Below are 18,213 nucleotides of genomic sequence, written 5' to 3'. Positions count from 1 at the left end.
TTTCAGTCTATCGCTACGTTTGCAGTGTGACAGTTTATAGTGATGTCTAGCACTGGGGCATCATTGCGCAGACATGCAACATGATGTTCCACCCAGTCACATTATCCTGACACCAGGCCGGCCAGTCCTAACACTAACCTCTTAATTCAGAGCGCCTAGCGATGCAGTTTTTAGCACCATTTTTATAAGTCTTTGGTATCACTCGGCCAGGGTTCGAATCCGTGACCTCACGCATCCGAGGCAGACGCTCTAACCACTAGGCTACCGGAGCGGTACTAATGTGGGTACGTGAGAAAGCTTGCCAGTAGCTTCTCATAGTCGGTTATTCTTCCTGGCGTGTTCCCAGATTTTACCTCTACCAGTTGTACTATCCGTCATATATAGCCTATCTTGTGCTGAAAATGGCGTTAAACCCAAACACAACTACTACTAACATTGATCGGTAATTACTCAACGTTGCCATGGTAACAACTATTTTGCCTCATACGATATACGTTATTAAATTTATCTGTCATAAAAGAAAGATATTTTCAACGACAACCAATCCTTTCGTTACTGTTGCGATTTCCACTGTGGTAGATTATTCGCGTGCGTATATATATATATATATATATATATATATATATATATATATATATATATATATATATATATATGTATGTGTGTGTGTGTGTGTGTGTGTGTGTGTGTTCATCTTGTAATTAATTATCTTGTTTAAATAAGATCATATTATGCTTAAGTAAAATTTCTTGTTTAAAGAGGTTATCTAATGTAAGAGAAATACATCTCATGTAATAAAATACAACTATTGCTAACGTAGTTTCAAGACTAGATAGAGCCATACATACATATGTGTGACTCAGAACAGTAGTACTACACTATCATCCACAACTGCATACATACATGCATATACATACATACATACACGCACGCACACACATACATACATACATACATTCATACATACATACATAGGCATGAAACAAGCATGGACTTCAAGAAGAACCAATATGATTAAAATCAGATTGTAAGAAGATATATATGTTTAAACACAGAGGTAATTTGTCCATGGGACAATTGTAATTGCTGTGGACATTGAAACAGTCTATAAAAGATACATGTATAAATACATAACCATATCCTTCTAATTCTTCGAGTCATTAATCGTTGTAAAACCTAACCATATTCAAATGACTGCATTGATTTACTTAAATTCATAAATGATGAGGCAGATTTTTTAAAGGTCGGGTCTTGTGACGTCAGCCTTACTGAAACATTAGAAATGTATGTGCTCGTTAAGTATAGATTTTGGAATGCATTATCAAATATAAATTTTGGAATGCATTATCATATATAGTTTATGTGTTAGGACTACATGCAAGATTTATGATCTCCGATACTGACGAGCTTGACAATGTGCAAAAAAAAAAAAAAAAAAAAACCGACGCTTCTCCGAAACTGAACATTTGACAAGGGAAGTCCGGTGATTTAACGCTTTATAAAAACAAGTAAACGCATTTTTATGAAAAGATTTGCTTAATTTAAAATTACAATTAAAACATATAGTAGATTGACATTAGCAAGTCATTACATACAATGGGACCTCTTGTTTGGATCTATATTGTTAGACTTTAGTCGGCGTAGGGATACGATCTAAAATTAGTTAGTAAATCGCCAGATAGCAGTGGCGCTTACATTGCAAATGAAAACAAAAAATAGTTCGATGCATTCGTGTCTTCGTGAATTCTTGTTTCGTAAATAGCCGATGTGGTCCAAATGACAGCTATCGGCATATCTTCGAGGAATTAATCGTAGGATTGACCTCGATGTTGCGACAGGTTGAGTAACTTGCAGGCGGCGAAGACGAAGGTGACCTATTCTCATATAAACGTTATGGGAAGCCATTCTATTTTTTAGCTGTTGCAAATTACCCATTAGGTTTACTGATGATATAAGAATACTGATCATACACGATGTGGAGTGTGCACACATTGCCGGAGTAATCGGGAATGACTTAAAACCCTAGAGCTCAATGTATTGCCTTGCGCTCTAGCAGATGTTACCGGAACACTGAGTAATGACTTCAAACCCTCGGGCTGAAAGTACTCTTTCGTACTCTATCAAACTTAGGCAGAATACTCAAGAATGAATTCAAACACTCAGGTTCAAGATATTTCTTCTGTGTAAATATTCTCGCTTGCTCCATCAATAACCTTTGCACACTGCCGACCATGTACGAGCCCCATATTATGGTATGTTTCGAACAGCAAAAACCGATATAACGTACATCATCTAGCATTCATTGCAAAAAAATTATGTCATCTTTACCTCGGTCTAATGCATTTCGACCTATCTTCACGATCTTGTACGTCTAATGCGAGCCGAGTTCAGTCACACGCCATTTTCGAAGTATGGACCAAAGTTCGATCCTTATTTATGCCATACTATTCTAAATAGCCTAATTTGATCTGTATGTTCTGTATTTGAGACTGATCAAGTGGAAACTGGAAACTAAATGACTAAATATATTAGCCTAAATGCTGAGTTTATTTATTCAAGCGTGCCCATCGCCCCCCCCCCCATTAAAAAAAAAAACAAAAATCAATGCTACAAATATTAAACTGCATACTGAAATGTATGAAAAAGTATACAATAATGACAATTGAAAGTCGACAAAGTTAATAATATTTTACGTATATAGAAAACAATATTAGACAATACTATGTTCTTACCTCAGTTACGGTTTAGCGCAGAGGTTCTATGTGTTGTTTTTTTTTTCTTCAAAAGAAAAACTTATCCCAACTCAGTAACTATATCCTATTCACAACCCGCTAACTCGACTCTCCAGGCAAAAAATATTTCTCTTATGCGTAGGCTAGAATTCCCTTTGTCCGCGACTTGTAATAAGCTTAAACCAAATAACGCTGATGTACGGTTGTTAAATTGGATTTCACGCCAGTTGCTATGACGACGGGGGAGAACATAATAATTTTATTAGATGCAATTGCCTTCTGCGGAATTCTATTTGACGAAGGGTCGTATAATTGGATTGACTACACCGTAATTTTGTATCGATTTATTATAACGTCGAGAAATGTCGTTAACGAATGTTGTTATGCCCTTGGTGTGACCTGTGTCTGGGCAAAATAATGTATGAGATTTCTTTGTAGCAGTAATAAAGCGGTCATTACCATTGTTGTTACTAAATAAATCAGGGATAACAGTAATCAAGATACGCCTAGCTGACGCTAATAGCAATATAAGAAACATGCTCATGTATATTTATCTCAGAGCATCCAGGTATATATGAATAATTCCCTCCTATGCAGGAATATATAGCAATATACCTGGATTTAGTATTCATATGTACGTCTGTGCGCTTTATAGCCTAGCGACAAATCTACTAGGAAGGTGAAGAATGTGTGGGTTACCTGTATTTTGGACAAGATTATATCTAATTTCAGTCATTTGACTAGATGTATATATATATATATATATATATATATATATATATATATATATATATATATATATATATATATAGGTTAGCAGGCATGGGCCGGTCCATCTCGATACTGGGATAATTTTCCAGGTGAATTCCAGGGAAGACAAAGACAAAATTATCAGCGATCTTTACAGGGGGCGGGGGCTTGGTCGCCATTCCGACCAAGCGTAGTAGGTAGGTTGGTATGTGGCTCGGTCGGTAGGGGCCGCGGTGGCTCAATGATCTGCGCGATGGACTCACGACATTGGTTGCAGGTTTGAATCCTACTACCGGATCAGCTTGAGTAGGCTACAGTTGTGTTTCCGTTAGGAAGGCACACTACTTCAATTGCCTCGGAACTAAATAACCAGCTTGTGCTGCTGTGCCGTAAAAGATCCAAATTCATACCAAATTGAGTAGGCAGTGAGGTCAATTCTGAATTGTTTTTCGCTACATATCCACATAATCTCTCACTGGCTTACTTATCTACTTGTCACAATATTTACTTATATGTATTCCTGCGCGTAACGGCGCATTAACTTATCAGTCAAGTAAAATGACAACTATTGCGTTCATTGCCGCCACGTAATTAAGAATGTGTGTGTGTGTGTGTGTGTGTGTGTGTGTGTGTGTACTGGTCTTGTTGGCAGAACAATCATAGGCTTACAACACATTGGACGACCAACTGCGATGTTGTCGAAAGAACTGTATCTCTGCTTCTGTCATACTTGCTATTTATTTACCGATTGTTAGTTTTATTACGGCATAACTTATAAGTAAAAGTATTACGATTTAAATTTATTCTAAATTGTATTAAAATAAATTTTTCATCAATTTATATTGAAAATAATTATCCACTAAAATATATGGAGATAAAATTTATATACTGCGTGTGATATAACGTTATGCAATTTTATAAAGATCGCACTTTACAGGCAGGTGCAGAAACCCATACAATACATTTCGCTCGTAACTAAATATCAACAAATTGTCAGCACAAAATATACAATACATTTCGCTCGTAACTAAATGTCAACAATTATCAGCACAAAATACATTTTGTTCGTAACTAAAAATCAGCAATTGTCAGCACAAAATACATTTCGCTCATATCTAGATGTCATCAATTTAGATTGGGGGTGGGGTGGGGACTGCTGAACATACAAATTATTATATCAATATTGGATGCGTTGCGCAGAGGGTTCACACGATCGCCATGGAAAGGTTTAAAGGGGCATGTTCTCGCTAAGACTGAGTCAACGAAAAAACTATACATAGCGAATCAGGCTTACGAAAAATTAATTCGATGCACCAGTCAGAACAGCTCTTTCTTTTTCTTACAGCTAAGAATCGTCTGCGTTCGCAAACTTCTTTAAAGAATGTGTACTTTTTAATATGTGAGACTTTAACTGTAAAGTTCATATTTTCCAATAATACACACCACAAATACAATTAAACATTCCATTATATTATAATATAAAATATAAGAACTTACAAAAATGTTGGAAAATCTGACTTTAACATATGGTGTAAACAAAGTCAGACTTTTAAAATGTAGTCATTTCATACACGAAAGAAAGCGCTAATTAAAAAATCCCTCCGTTTCACGATACAAATCGACTGATAAGTAACACTCGACCCTTCCAACCCCCGCATCGGTACTGATATTATTCAAGTGTGATAATGTTTGTAAGACTTTTTTTCATTAAAAACGAATGGTCAGTCCTCCCCCTTCCCCCATAAATTTTAATGTACTCTGTCTGGACTGGTACGAAGGCATTAAGAATCTTATTTTAGAAATATTAAATAGGCGTTTCTGCTACTTACATAGCACGTTTTTTTTTTTTATATACCTCTAATGGGGCAATGTTGCTTTCTCCAATTGCAAATGTTTCACCATATATATTCACGGGTGAAAAAAGTATGGACCCTGATTTGTCACTGAGTGATGTGCAGGTTCATCGGAGTTGAAGCATTTAGGTTATATCCTATCTTTCATATGGTCTTCTGGCTGTGGCAGAGGACGGGAGCAGAGTTTCAAGACAAACAAGAGCAGAGTTGGAAAATCTGAATTTAATGAAATAAGGGGCTATGGCAGAGAACGGGAGCAGAGTTTCAAGACAAACAAGAGCAGAGTTGGAAAATCTGAATTTAATGAAATAAGGGGCTGTGGCAGAGAACGGGAGCAGAGTTTCAAGACAAACAAGAGCAGAGTTGGAAAATCTGATTTTAAGTAAACAAGGGGTTAGAGTATTCCTGTCTAATTATCGTAATCTTGATGTCCACACTTTGCTAATTACGCTATACATTATGACCACGTGACCTTAGATAAGCGCTGCAGAACTTTACATTGTAATTAAATCTAACTGCAAGTAGTATCCAGAATACATTATCGTAGTTGCGAGTAGGTAAAACTACCACCAGAATAAATAATTTATTAAGTTCTAAAAACATCACTCAAATTAACCTAGTCCAACACAGTCCAGAATTCTTTTGAAACAACCCCTATAAACGAGTAGGAGTAGAAAAGAACTTTCTCAAATGCCCTCACACCACAGTGGTAATATTACAAGTGAATAACTTACCAACTCCACGTTTAAGGGGTTAAATTCAAATAATGATATGAATGCTGTAGACTTCACTGTTTGCTTAAGCTTTAGAAACTATCAAGATGTACTTTGTGATAGTCATAAATGTTTTACCCATTATCAATTTCCAGAACGTAATCTTGGTACAGCAAGCATGTAAAATTAATGCTCATTTGACGTAACAGGGCTAAAATCAGCAGTGTAATGACATGGTCGATATGAAGAAAGGATTCGCTCAGCTTGGTCCATACTTCCCGCACGTGTTCCGTGTGCCGATCACATCCACAGAAAAAGTATATTTTTTAATTCACATTTTAAAATTATTTGTTTAAATTTTTAAAAAAAAATTGAGATAAGAGGAAAAACAAACTGACATGTTTATCTACTTAAGACTTATTAGACTATACGATAGTACTTCGTGTGTGTGTTTTGGAATTTTAACGGTACTAAGTTTTAACAATTTTTCGGTCATATCGCTGCGATGTTTGCAGTGTGGCAGTTTATTGTGATGTCTAGCACTGGGGCATCAAGCCGCAGACATGTAGCATACGGTTTTTATTGACGAAAGTGGATATAGTGGTTTTGGTAGGACTGATAATATATACCATGCTTGCTAGAACAGATCCTAATGTAATGCAGTGGCTGATCAAGAAATATCATTTCGGAGGTGTGGTGGCGGGGTGCGTGTATGGCGTAAATATGTAGGGGACAGGACCCCACGTGGCACCCCAGGGCAGAAGACCCCTGAGGCTTCTGCGTTTTTAATCATTTTCACGTCGCTATTTTAATAATATTACTGTAAAGAAAACGTTCCTGTTGTTAAGCGCTCGTTCCCCCCCCCCCCCCCGCTGAATCATAAGTAACAGTCAGTTATGCCCGATAAAGGATTGTTTGCTGAAGAAAAAAATTAAAATACATAATGCAGGTAAACAGTTCAATCAAACGACACTTCAAAAAATCTAATATTAACACACTTCCGGAAAATCATACTGTCAGCGGTGTTTATCACTTCCCCCACCCACCTTCTCCACCAAACTGCGTTACCACCATTATTGGTTTGTACGTCAGTTTATACAGGCATTCCAATGCTTTTATAAACTTCGGTCAGTCGTTATATTTTTTTAAAGCACGGTTACATATAAACTATTTCACGTACAACTCTTAAATTTTAATCTAATTATAATAATATGCATGTTATGAGAGATTTTCAAAATTTTAGTGGAAGTTTAACCATAATTACTGTCCTCGTCTTGAAATTGTGTTATCATCTCGAATCTGCTTAGCATCACTACACAAAAACTGCCTCGCGTAACATCTGTTAAATGATTCACACATAATGGATAATGTATGTATTACTATATTAAAACAAACTTCTGAACTGTCAACTTTAAGGAGTTATTGCTCTTTAATTGGCATTACATCTGCCAATTTTAAAAAGTGCAGAGTCCTTTATACAAATCTCAAGAGTTATCAGTAAACACTTTTCATGAAAATACAACTGCTGTTTTTCAGTCACAGATTTTAGTACCAAATACCTGACCACGTCATTAAATTACAGCCGACCCACCCCCAAAAACGTGCATACAATTTACACAATCTCCTTTTTATTGTTTCATAGACAGAATTTCAAAAACCTAGACCAAAATCCTTACTTTTTACTGGGAATGAAAAAAATGCAACGAAAAGTGGAAACTTTCCATCTTCATCTTTTATCCCAATAGATCCATTTTAGATCTACACTACATAATCATCTACATGTGATGGGTTACACACACACACACACACACACACACTCCAAGGAACTGTATGTCTTGCCTGCTGTTCTTGATATTTTTTTTTCAAACAAGATATTTACTTTCAATCATAAATCTGTTCACCAGCAGGAACACATTTGGGGTAGCTGACAATATTCTGACATGTGGACGGTGATAAATTTGAGTCAGAGTGACCTGTCTTGGTATGGCTGAGTTATTCTGCCCTAGATAAAACACCATATTAATTATCATGAGTGTAGGTGAAATGAAATAAAGACATTGAGGATCATGTAGTAAATGAACAGTTGAAAATAAAAAAGTCACTCAAGCATGGTAATTAGGTCATACCCTAGATTTTGGAATAGATGAATGGTTTTTGATCATAATTACCAACACAATAAATATCCATCAATGTTGGTGAAGTAGTGTTCAATATATTGAGGGCAGGGACACCATAAGGGGTGGGCAATAGATGAAGATACAAAAGTCACTCAAGCATTCTTATTGGGCCACATTGATCTGGTCCAGACATTGTCAAGTTCCTTTGAATTGGATGAATCCATGTATCAGTTTTCATTAGTGTATGTCCAGACATGGTCAAGTTCCTTTGAATTGGATGATTCCATGTATCAGTTTTCATTAGTGTATGTCCAGACATGGCAAAGTTCCTTTTAATTGGATGAATTCATGTATAAGTTTTCATTAGTGTATGTCCAGACATGGTCAAGTTCCTTTGAATTGGATGAATCCATGTATCAGTTTTCAGCAGTGTAGGTAGAACAGGGTCCAAAATATAGAAAGTAGTGAATGAATAGATGGAAATAAAAAAAGCATCTCTAACATGAAATGAATTTTCAGTGACTTGGTTCGGCTCTGAGTTACTCTCCATGTGATAATTATATGTACTAATTTTCATGAGTGTAAGTGAAATAGGGTCTAAGTTACTGGCAGTGTATTAAACAGTGAAAATACAAAATTAGCTCAATTATGAAAGTCTGGTCATGTTGACTTTGTTTTTATATTTGTTAGTTATTTTCAATGAGATGAATCCATATTGTCATGAGTCTAGGTGGAACAGGGTCTAAGATAATGAGGTGAATCCATATTGTCATGAGTCTAGGTGGAACAGAGTCTAAGATAATCAGATGAATCCATATTGTCATGAGTTTAGGTGGAACAGAGTCTAAGATAATGAGATGAATCCATATTGTCATGAGTCTAGGTGGAACAGGGTCTAAGATAATGAGATGAATCCATAATGTCATGAGTCTAGGTGGAACAGAGTCTAAGATAATGAGATGAATCCATAATGTCATGAGTCTAGGTGGAACAGGGTCTAAGATAATGAGATGAATCCATAATGTCATGAGTCTAGGTGGAACAGGGTCTAAGATAATGAGATGAATCCATATTGTCATGAGTGACAAGGTGGAACAGGGTCTAAGATAATGAGATAAATCCATATTGTCATGAGTCAAGGTGGAACATTGTCTAAGATAATGAGATGAATCCATATTGTCATGAGTCAAGGTGGAACAGGGTCTAAGATAATGAGATGAATCCATAATGTCATGAGTCTAGGTGGAACAGGGTCTAAGATAATGAGATGAATCCATAATGTCATGAGCCTAGGTGGAACAGGGTCTAAGATAATGAGATGAATCCATAATGTCATGAGTCTAGGTGGAACAGGGTCTAAGATAATGAGATGAATCCATATTGTCATGAGTCTAGATGGAACAGGGTCTAAGATAATGAGATGAATCCATAATGTCATGAGTCTAGGCGGAACAGGGTCTAAGATAATGAGATGAATCCATATTGTCATGAGTCAAGGTGGAACATTGTCTAAGATAATGAGTGAATCCATATTGTCATGAGTCAAGGTGGAACAGGGTCTAAGAAAATGAGATGAATCCATAATGTCATGAGTCTAGGTGGATCAGGGTCTAAGATAATGAGATGAATCCATAGTGTCATGAGTGACAAGGTGGAACAGGGTCTAAGATAATGAGATGAATCCATATTGTCATGAGTGACAAGGTGGAACAGGGTCTAAGATAATGAGATGAATACATATTGTCATGAGTGACAAGGTGGAACAGGGTCTAAGACAGGGATAGTCCTGGCTTTTAAAAAGCTGTCGCCAAAAAAATTGCCAACCTCAATATTTTGTCGCCAATTTTCAAAAAGTGTCACCAGAACAAGTTGTGTACATTTTTTCAAGTGTTAATTTAGTCTGTTAATGTAACAGGCAATGAAAATTACAAAAGATGAGTTAGTTAATACTCTAATTACAAAAAGCATTAACAAAAGGTTACAAAGTGTTGCATGAAGATCCGTCGCGATTTTAGGGCTGCCCACTTGTTGAATGCAGTTTTAAAGTCTAATTTTTCACATCTGTACATGCTGATTCTCATTAAATTCTCGAGAGATGAGATGCAGAGTTTATTTCTGATGTCAGTTTTTATGAGGTTCATCTTACTGAATCCACGTTCACAGTCTACAGTGCTGACAGGTGACACCAGTAGTCTCTCAGCAGCCCCCCACAACCCCCCCCCCACCTTATGGCTAGCTTCACAAGGCTTGTAGTGAATTGCTTCCTAAATCCCAAGAATGATCACTGAATGCTGTATAAATTTTCTCGACAAGCAAAATAGGATCTCCATTCCCATGAATGAAACTTACATGAGTCAACACCTGGCAATATTGGACCGTATATATAAGCATAAATTCACACCCAATTTAGGGATTCTTTCACTCCTGTATTTTGAGAAATAAATAATTATTATTAATTACGCAAAACTGTTTTTTTTTGCTATTTCTTGTTGCGGAGTTTAAGTCTCTGCAGCTGTAACACGGATTGATGGCAAAAGGAAAAGATCAATGAGTAAAATGCTGCGCTGGCGACAGATATAATTGTGATTGAGATTTTTTCCATTTGCTTTGTATTTATACGCAGTAGTCGGTACTTCAAAGGTTATCAGTTTTCTATGAAGGTTCAGCAAAACTATTGTATTGGTATATGTCAACAACAACAAAACAACAACAGAAGGATTAGCCATTCAATTAATTGTATCTGTTCTATTCGCGTCTTCAGAAGTCGGTCAGTTGTAGGTATAGTTCGGTAGCATGATTGACTGTATCACAGCATACAGTACTCGGCCCAGATGTCAGCATAAGCAGATTATGATGTAACAATGCATGGTAAAGATGGGGTTGTCAATACGAACAAAGGATTGTTTGTGTAACAGATTGATTCCAATGCATTGCTTAGTCAAGTTTGTGGCTTCCTTTCATTCTCCCTTTTAATTTATCCAGTCCAAATCCATGACTGTATGTACAAATTAAATAACCAAAAAGTCTGTCGCCAAAAAAATCACCAGATGGGATATTTTTGTCGCCAATAAGGAAAAAAAATCGCAATTTGCGACACTGACGAAGCCCAGGACGATCCCTGTAAGATAATGAGATCAATACATATTGTCATGAGTCAAGGTGGAACATTGTCTAAGGTAATGAGATGAATCCATATTGTCATGAGTCAAGGTGGAACAGGGTCTAAGATAATGAGATGAATCCATATTATCATGAGTCAAGGTGGAACAGGGTCTAAGATAATGAGATGAATCCATATTGTCATGAGTCTAGGTGGAACAGGGTCTAAGATAATCAGATGAATCCATATTATCATGAGTGACAAGGTGGAACATTGTCTAAGATAATGAGATGAATCCATAATGTCATGAGTCTAGGTGGAACAGGGTCTAAGATAATGAGATGAATCCATATTGTCATGAGTCTAGGTGGAACAGGGTCTAAGATAATGAGATGAATCCATATTGTCATGAGTCTAGGAGGAACATTGTCTAAGATAAATTATCCATATAAATTTGGATGCATCCATATAAATTCCGATGCATCCATATAAATGTATAAATTCAGATACATCCATATACAAGTATATGTATAAATTTAGATGCATCCCTATAAAAGTATATGTATAAAATTTAGATGCATCCATATAAAAGTATAGATTGCGATGCATCCATATAAATGTACAAATTGCGATGCATCCATAAAAAAGTATAAATTGCGATGCATCCATATAAATGTACAAATTGCGATGCATCCATATAAATGTATAAATTTAGATATATCCAGATAAATGTATAAAATCAGATACATCCATACAAATGTATAAATTTTCATGAGTAAGTTGTCTAGAACACTGACGGCATAATGAATGAACACACATAAATATAAAAGACAGAGGAACAACCAAAAAAGCATATTCCCCATGAACTTTGTAGGTTACAGGATAATAACCAGAACAGAAAGAGGACCACATGAATATGACAGGGCAGAACTTCCTGATTCTATAGTCCCTGTATCATACCTTTCCCATTTTTATTCCTAGGGACTCAATACAGTCTATTATAACTTCCCTTTTTATTACTGGGGACTTAATACCATGTACTATATTTTCCATTTTTATTTCTATGGACTTAATACCAAGTACTATAGTTTCCCCATTTATGACAAGTGACTTAATACCATGAACTATAAATCCCCTTTTTGTGATTAGGGACTTAATACCGTGTACTATAATTTCCCTTTTTATTATTGGGACTTTATATCACATACTATAGTTTCCATTTTTATTACTAGGGACTTAATACCATATACTATAATTTCCATTTGTAGTTCTAGGGACTTAATACCATGTACTATAAACTAGGGACCTAATGCCATGTACTATAAGCATTGTATTTGATCCCACCATCACTGCTGTAATGAGTCATGCTCATATCTCAGTTTTTTTTAAAGCATAATCAGATAAAACCTTAATTTTTAGCTTAAAAATCTGAATTTTGCTGATATAATTAGATTTGTTTTCTGATAAAATTGCTAAACTGTAAGCATGGATGACATTATTCCTTGAAAAACATGTCGTCAAATAAACCTTGGGTCCAGCAGAAACTATTTTCTCCCATATGTAAGAAGAAAACTCTCTTGAAAATATACCTGTAGCATTCCATGATCTGGCAAAGTTTTTTTAAAGCATCACAGGGTTTCTCAAGAAAGAAATAGAAAATAAAAATGTTTCTAAGTTTAATTTCTGGCAAATAAAACATGAAACAATGATAATCAACATGTTATATAATTTTACTTCTTAAGGGTGATGATTTTCAACATTTTGATAAAAAATATACCAATGGCCATATACTGAAGAAATAATAATAATAATAATGATAATAATTTTTTCAAAAATGAAGATACTATATTTGGTCATGAAAGACCCATCTGCCATCTGGTCCTCAAGTTTTATAACAGCTCATACAAAAAACTGTCACTTACACACAGGTATGCTTGCACATGTACTCAGACAGATTTAAAACAGATTAATACATGTAACTATAGTGGTAAACAGATACATATATGAATAATATACTATATACAGATATAAACTTTCAAGTCCGTAGTTGCAAATACATACATAAAATAAAACATGCGCATGTTATTTCTTGATACAATGATACAATTCTCTATTAGGAGGATTTAATATATCAACAAAATACTGCTGTTATAAAAAGTGTTACTAAATCAGAGAATATGACACAATTGGTGTCCAAACTGAGAAAGAAATAATGTGATCATAAATAACAATCATTATATATATATATATATATATCATGGTGCCCTAGACCCAAGCTAATTCTGAAGTTCATAGCGCATGATCTGAGACGAGATTGGAGGAAGTATAGTTTGAAGACAGCTGTGGTTTTGATGTAGAAAATAGAATTGTATAGCTGTGTAATAAAAAAAAGATGAAGAATATACTTAGTGTGTTGCTTATACCAAAGGAAATAAAGCAAGTGAACAATATGTCCTCCTTGAGATTAGTGGTGTCAGAAGTGGGATCTGAAAAGCTTAAAATTCTTTTTGGTGGACTATGGGAAGAGCAAAAAAATAAAAAGAATAGACCAGACAGTATTATTCATGCTCTGACAAAATGGAGCTGAAACTTTCTGAAATAAAACCTGCAAACTTTTAAGGAGAAACGAACGATGACCAGCAAACAGGTGAAATAGTGCTAGAAAACTGAAAATTCTTCTAACACTGTTAATAGATGTCGGCAGACTATAATTTTGAAGATCCTGATGGAGAAGAAAAATCATGCTATGATGTACTTATAAGAAAACTGAAGGAAAGATTTGGATTTACAGAGAAATATTTCTCTGAATTATCATAAATGTAACAATTGAATGTGGATTATTATGGAAATGCAACAGACTGTCTGGCCCGTTGTGCCCATAGGGACCAGAGTGAAAATGATAAACTGGTAATGGAACATAGTGTCTGGCCCCTTGTGCCCATAGGGACCAGAGTGAAAATGACAAACTGGTAATGGAACATAGTGTCTGGCCCGTTGTGCCCATAGGGACCAGAGTGAAAATGACAAACTGGTAATGGAACACAATGTGTGGCCCGTTGTGCCCATAGGGACCAGAGTGAAAATGATAAACTGGTAATGGAACACAATGTCTGGCTCATTGTGCCCATAGGGACCAGAGTGAAAATGATAAACTGGTAATGGAACATAGTGTCTGGCCCGTTGTACCCATAGGGACCAGAGTGAAAATGACAAACTGGTAATGGAACATAGTGTCTGGCCCATTGTGCCCATAGGGACCAGAGTGAAAATGATAAACTGGTAACAGAACACAGTGTGTGGCCTGTTGTGCCCATAGGGACCAGAGTGAAAATGACAAACTCGTAATGGAACACAGTGTGTGGCCCGTTGTGCCCATAGGGACCAGAGTGAAAATGACAAACTCGTAATGGAACACAGTGTGTGGCCCGTTGTGCCCATAGGGACCAGAGTGAAAATGATAAGCTGGTAATGGAACACAGTGTCTGGCCCATTGTGCCCATAGGGACCAGAGTGAAAATGACAAACTAGTAATGGAACACAGTGTCTGGCCCATTGTGCCCATAGGGACCAGAGTGAAAATGATAAACTGGTAATGGAACACAATGTCTGGCTCATTGTGCCCATAGGGACCAGAGTGAAAATGATAAACTGGTAATGGAACATAGTGTCTGGCCCGTTGTACCCATAGGGACCAGAGTGAAAATGACAAATTGGTAATGGAACATAGTGTCTGGCCCATTGTGCCCATAGGGACCAGAGTGAAAATGATAAACTGGTAATGGAACACAGTGTCTGGCCCATTGTGCCCATAGGGACCAGAGTGAAAATGACAAACTGGTAATGGAACACAATGTATGGCCCTTTGTGCCCATAGGGACCAGAGTGAAAATGATAAACTGGTAATGGAACACAGTGTCTGGCCCGTTGTGCCCATAGGGACCAGAGTGAAAATGACAAACTCGTAATGGAACACAGTGTGTGGCCCGTTGTGCCCATAGGGACCAGAGTGAAAATGATAAACTGGTAATGGAACACAGTGTCTGGCCCGTTGTGCCCATAGGGACCAGAGTGAAAATGACAAACTAGTAATGGAACACAGTGTTTGGCCCATTGTGCCCATAGGGACCAGAGTGAAAATGATAAACTGGTAATGGAACACAGTGTCGGGCCCCTTGTGCCCATACGGACCAGAGTGAAAATGACAAACTGGTAATGGAACACAGTGTCTGGCCCATTGTGCCCATAGGGACCAGAGTGAAAATGACAAACTGGTAATGGAACACAATGTATGGCCCTTTGTGCCCATAGGGACCAGAGTGAAAATGATAAACTGGTAATGGAACACAGTGTCTGGCCCGTTGTGCCCATAGGGACCAGAGTGAAAATGACAAACTAGTAATGGAACACAGTGTCTGGCCCATTGTGCCCATAGGGACCAGAGTGAAAATGATAAACTGGTAATGGAACACAGTGTCGGGCCCGTTGTGCCCATATGGACCAGAGTGAAAATAACAAACTGGTAATGGAACACAGTGTGTGGCCCGTTGTGCCCATAGGGACCAGAGTGAAAATGACAAACTGGTAATGGAACACAATGTGTGGCCCGTTGTGCCCATAGGGACGAGAGTGAAAATGATAAACTGGTAATGGAACACAATGTCTGGCTCATTGTGCCCATAGGGACCAGAGTGAAAATGATAAACTGGTAATGGAACACAATGTATGGCCCTTTGTGCCCATTGGGACCAGAGTGAAAATGATAAACTGGTAATGGAACACAGTGTGTGGCCCGTTGTGCCCATAGGGACCAGAGTGAAAATGACAAACTAGTAATGGAACACAGTGTCTGGCCCATTGTGCCCAATAGGGACCAGAGTGAAAATGATAAACTGGTAATGGAACACAGTGTCGGGCCCCTTGTGCCCATATGGACCAGAGTGAAAATAACAAACTGGTAATGGAACACAGTGTGTGGCCCGTTGTGCCCATAGGGACCAGAGTGAAAATGATAAACTGGTAATGGAACACAGTGTCTGGCCCGTTGTGCCCATAGGGATCAGAGTGAAAATGACAAACTAGTAATGGAACACAGTGTCTGGCCCATTGTGTCCATAGGGACCAGAGTGAAAATGATAAACTGGTAATGGAACACAGTGTCTGGCCCGTTGTGCCCATATGGACCAGAGTGAAAATAACAAACTGGTAATGGAACACAGTGTGTGGCCCGTTGTGCCCATATGGACCAGAGTGAAAATAACAAACTGGTAATGGAACACAGTGTGTGGCCCGTTGTGCCCATAGGGACCAGAGTGAAAATGACAAACTGGTAATGGAACACAATGTCTGGCCCATTGTGCCCATAGGGACCAGAGTGAAAATGACAAACTGGTAATGGAACATAGTGTCTGGCCCGTTGTGCCCATAGGGACCAGAGTGAAAATGACAAACTGGTAATGGAACACAGTGTGTGGCCTGTTGTGCCCATAGGGACCAGAGTGAAAATGATAAACTGGTAATGGAACACAGTGTGTGGCCCGTTGTGCCCATAGGGACCTGAGTGAAAATGACAAAATGGTAATGGAACACAGTGTGTGGCCTGTTGTGCCCATAGGGACCAGAGTGAAAATGATAAACTGGTAATGGAACACAGTGTGTGGCCCATTGTGCCCATCGGGACCAGAGTGAAAATGACAAACTGGTAATGGAACACAGTGTGTGGCCTGTTGTGCCCATAGGGACCAGAGTGAAAATGATAAACTGGTAATGGAGCACAGTGTCTGGCCCGTTGTGCCCATAGGGACCAGAGTGAAAATGACAAACTGGTAATGGAACACTTCATTCAAGGACTGAGGCCAGGGTCTAAAAAAATATCTGTTATGATAAGTGATACAAAATCCTTTGAACAAGCATTCAGAATAGTAATTAGTGCTTAATGTAATGAAAATCTTAATGGACCTCAGTTTAACAAACCTTGATTAATGATATTTGGAGCGATGACAAGAGTCAAACCTTAAGTGAAAGAGTCAAGTTTCTGGCAGATGAAGTTGCTTCTCTGAGAACTCACATCCCCCATTTCGAGGTCATGGATGTGGCTATACATGAACCTTTAATGGACAGGGTCAACGCATCTACATGCCAAGAAATATGAGAACAAAAGAGCGTATACCAATTTGCAACTTTTGCCAGTGGGTAGGAAAGACAGTGTCTTAGTATAACTGTTATGTATATCTATATATTTTGTAACTCCTGGTACATGATTTTATCTCAATTTTATAATTCTTATTCATGGCTGTAATGTGTACTGAATATCTTTTGTTATAACTTGTGTATGTGACCTGGCTCCATTTTAAGAACGCAAATTGCACAGGATTTATAAGTGTGTGTGATTTTGATTTTTAACGTAGCTTTTAACAATTTTTCAGTCATATTGCTATGATGTCTGCAGTGTGGCAGTTTATAGTGATGGCTATCACTGGGGCATCATGCTGCAGACATGTGGCATGATGTCCCACCCAGTCACATTATCCTGACACCGTGCCGACCAGTTCTAACACTAACCTCTTAATGCTGAGCGCCAAGCGAGGCAGCTGTTAGTACCATTTGTGTAAGTCTTTGGTATGACTTGGCCAGGGATCAAATCCACGACTTCCCGCATCCGAGGTGGATGCTCTAACCACTAGGCCACTGGAGCGGTTGGATTTATAAGTAGATATTCATGTGTGCTGACAGTTAGCAATAATAATCTTAATAATAAGACTTAAAATGGGGCCTATGGCATTGTTTCTCAGTGACTGATGGGATATGAATGTTTCCAGAATAATTCTGGGCTTCCTACTGGTTGTGTGAGGTCATGTGAATATTCTTAACTGATTAAAAGTCAATAGTGTATGATGTCATGTCGGGTCTATTGTGAAGTACAGTCATAATATACAGTGTACATAAGAAGAC

The 18,213-nt window shown here is 37.6% G+C and overlaps 1 protein-coding gene across 3 annotated transcripts in view; it reads right to left on the bottom strand.

The window, feature by feature from the left end:
• LOC149792285 (F-box only protein 3-like) overlaps nt 1-18,213 on the bottom strand; it is a 109,820-nt gene that overhangs the window by 33,136 nt on the left and 58,471 nt on the right. The window contains exon 1 of one of the 3 annotated variants that reach the window (XM_089970841.1): nt 2,733-2,967. The exons of the other annotated variants lie outside the window; for them this stretch is intronic. The gene's annotated coding sequence lies outside the window, so the exon portion shown is untranslated. Of the gene's footprint in view, nt 1-2,732; nt 2,968-18,213 lie in introns of those variants that run through there. 3 annotated transcript variants of the gene reach the window in all.

This window comes from Sinohyriopsis cumingii, chromosome 9 (genome assembly GCF_028554795.1).
Source record: "Sinohyriopsis cumingii isolate HCF-2022 chromosome 9, ASM2855479v2, whole genome shotgun sequence".
NCBI lineage: Eukaryota > Metazoa > Mollusca > Bivalvia > Unionida > Unionidae > Sinohyriopsis > Sinohyriopsis cumingii.
The sequence above is the reverse complement of the archived record's forward strand: the minus strand, read 5'-3'. Positions and strand labels throughout refer to the sequence as shown.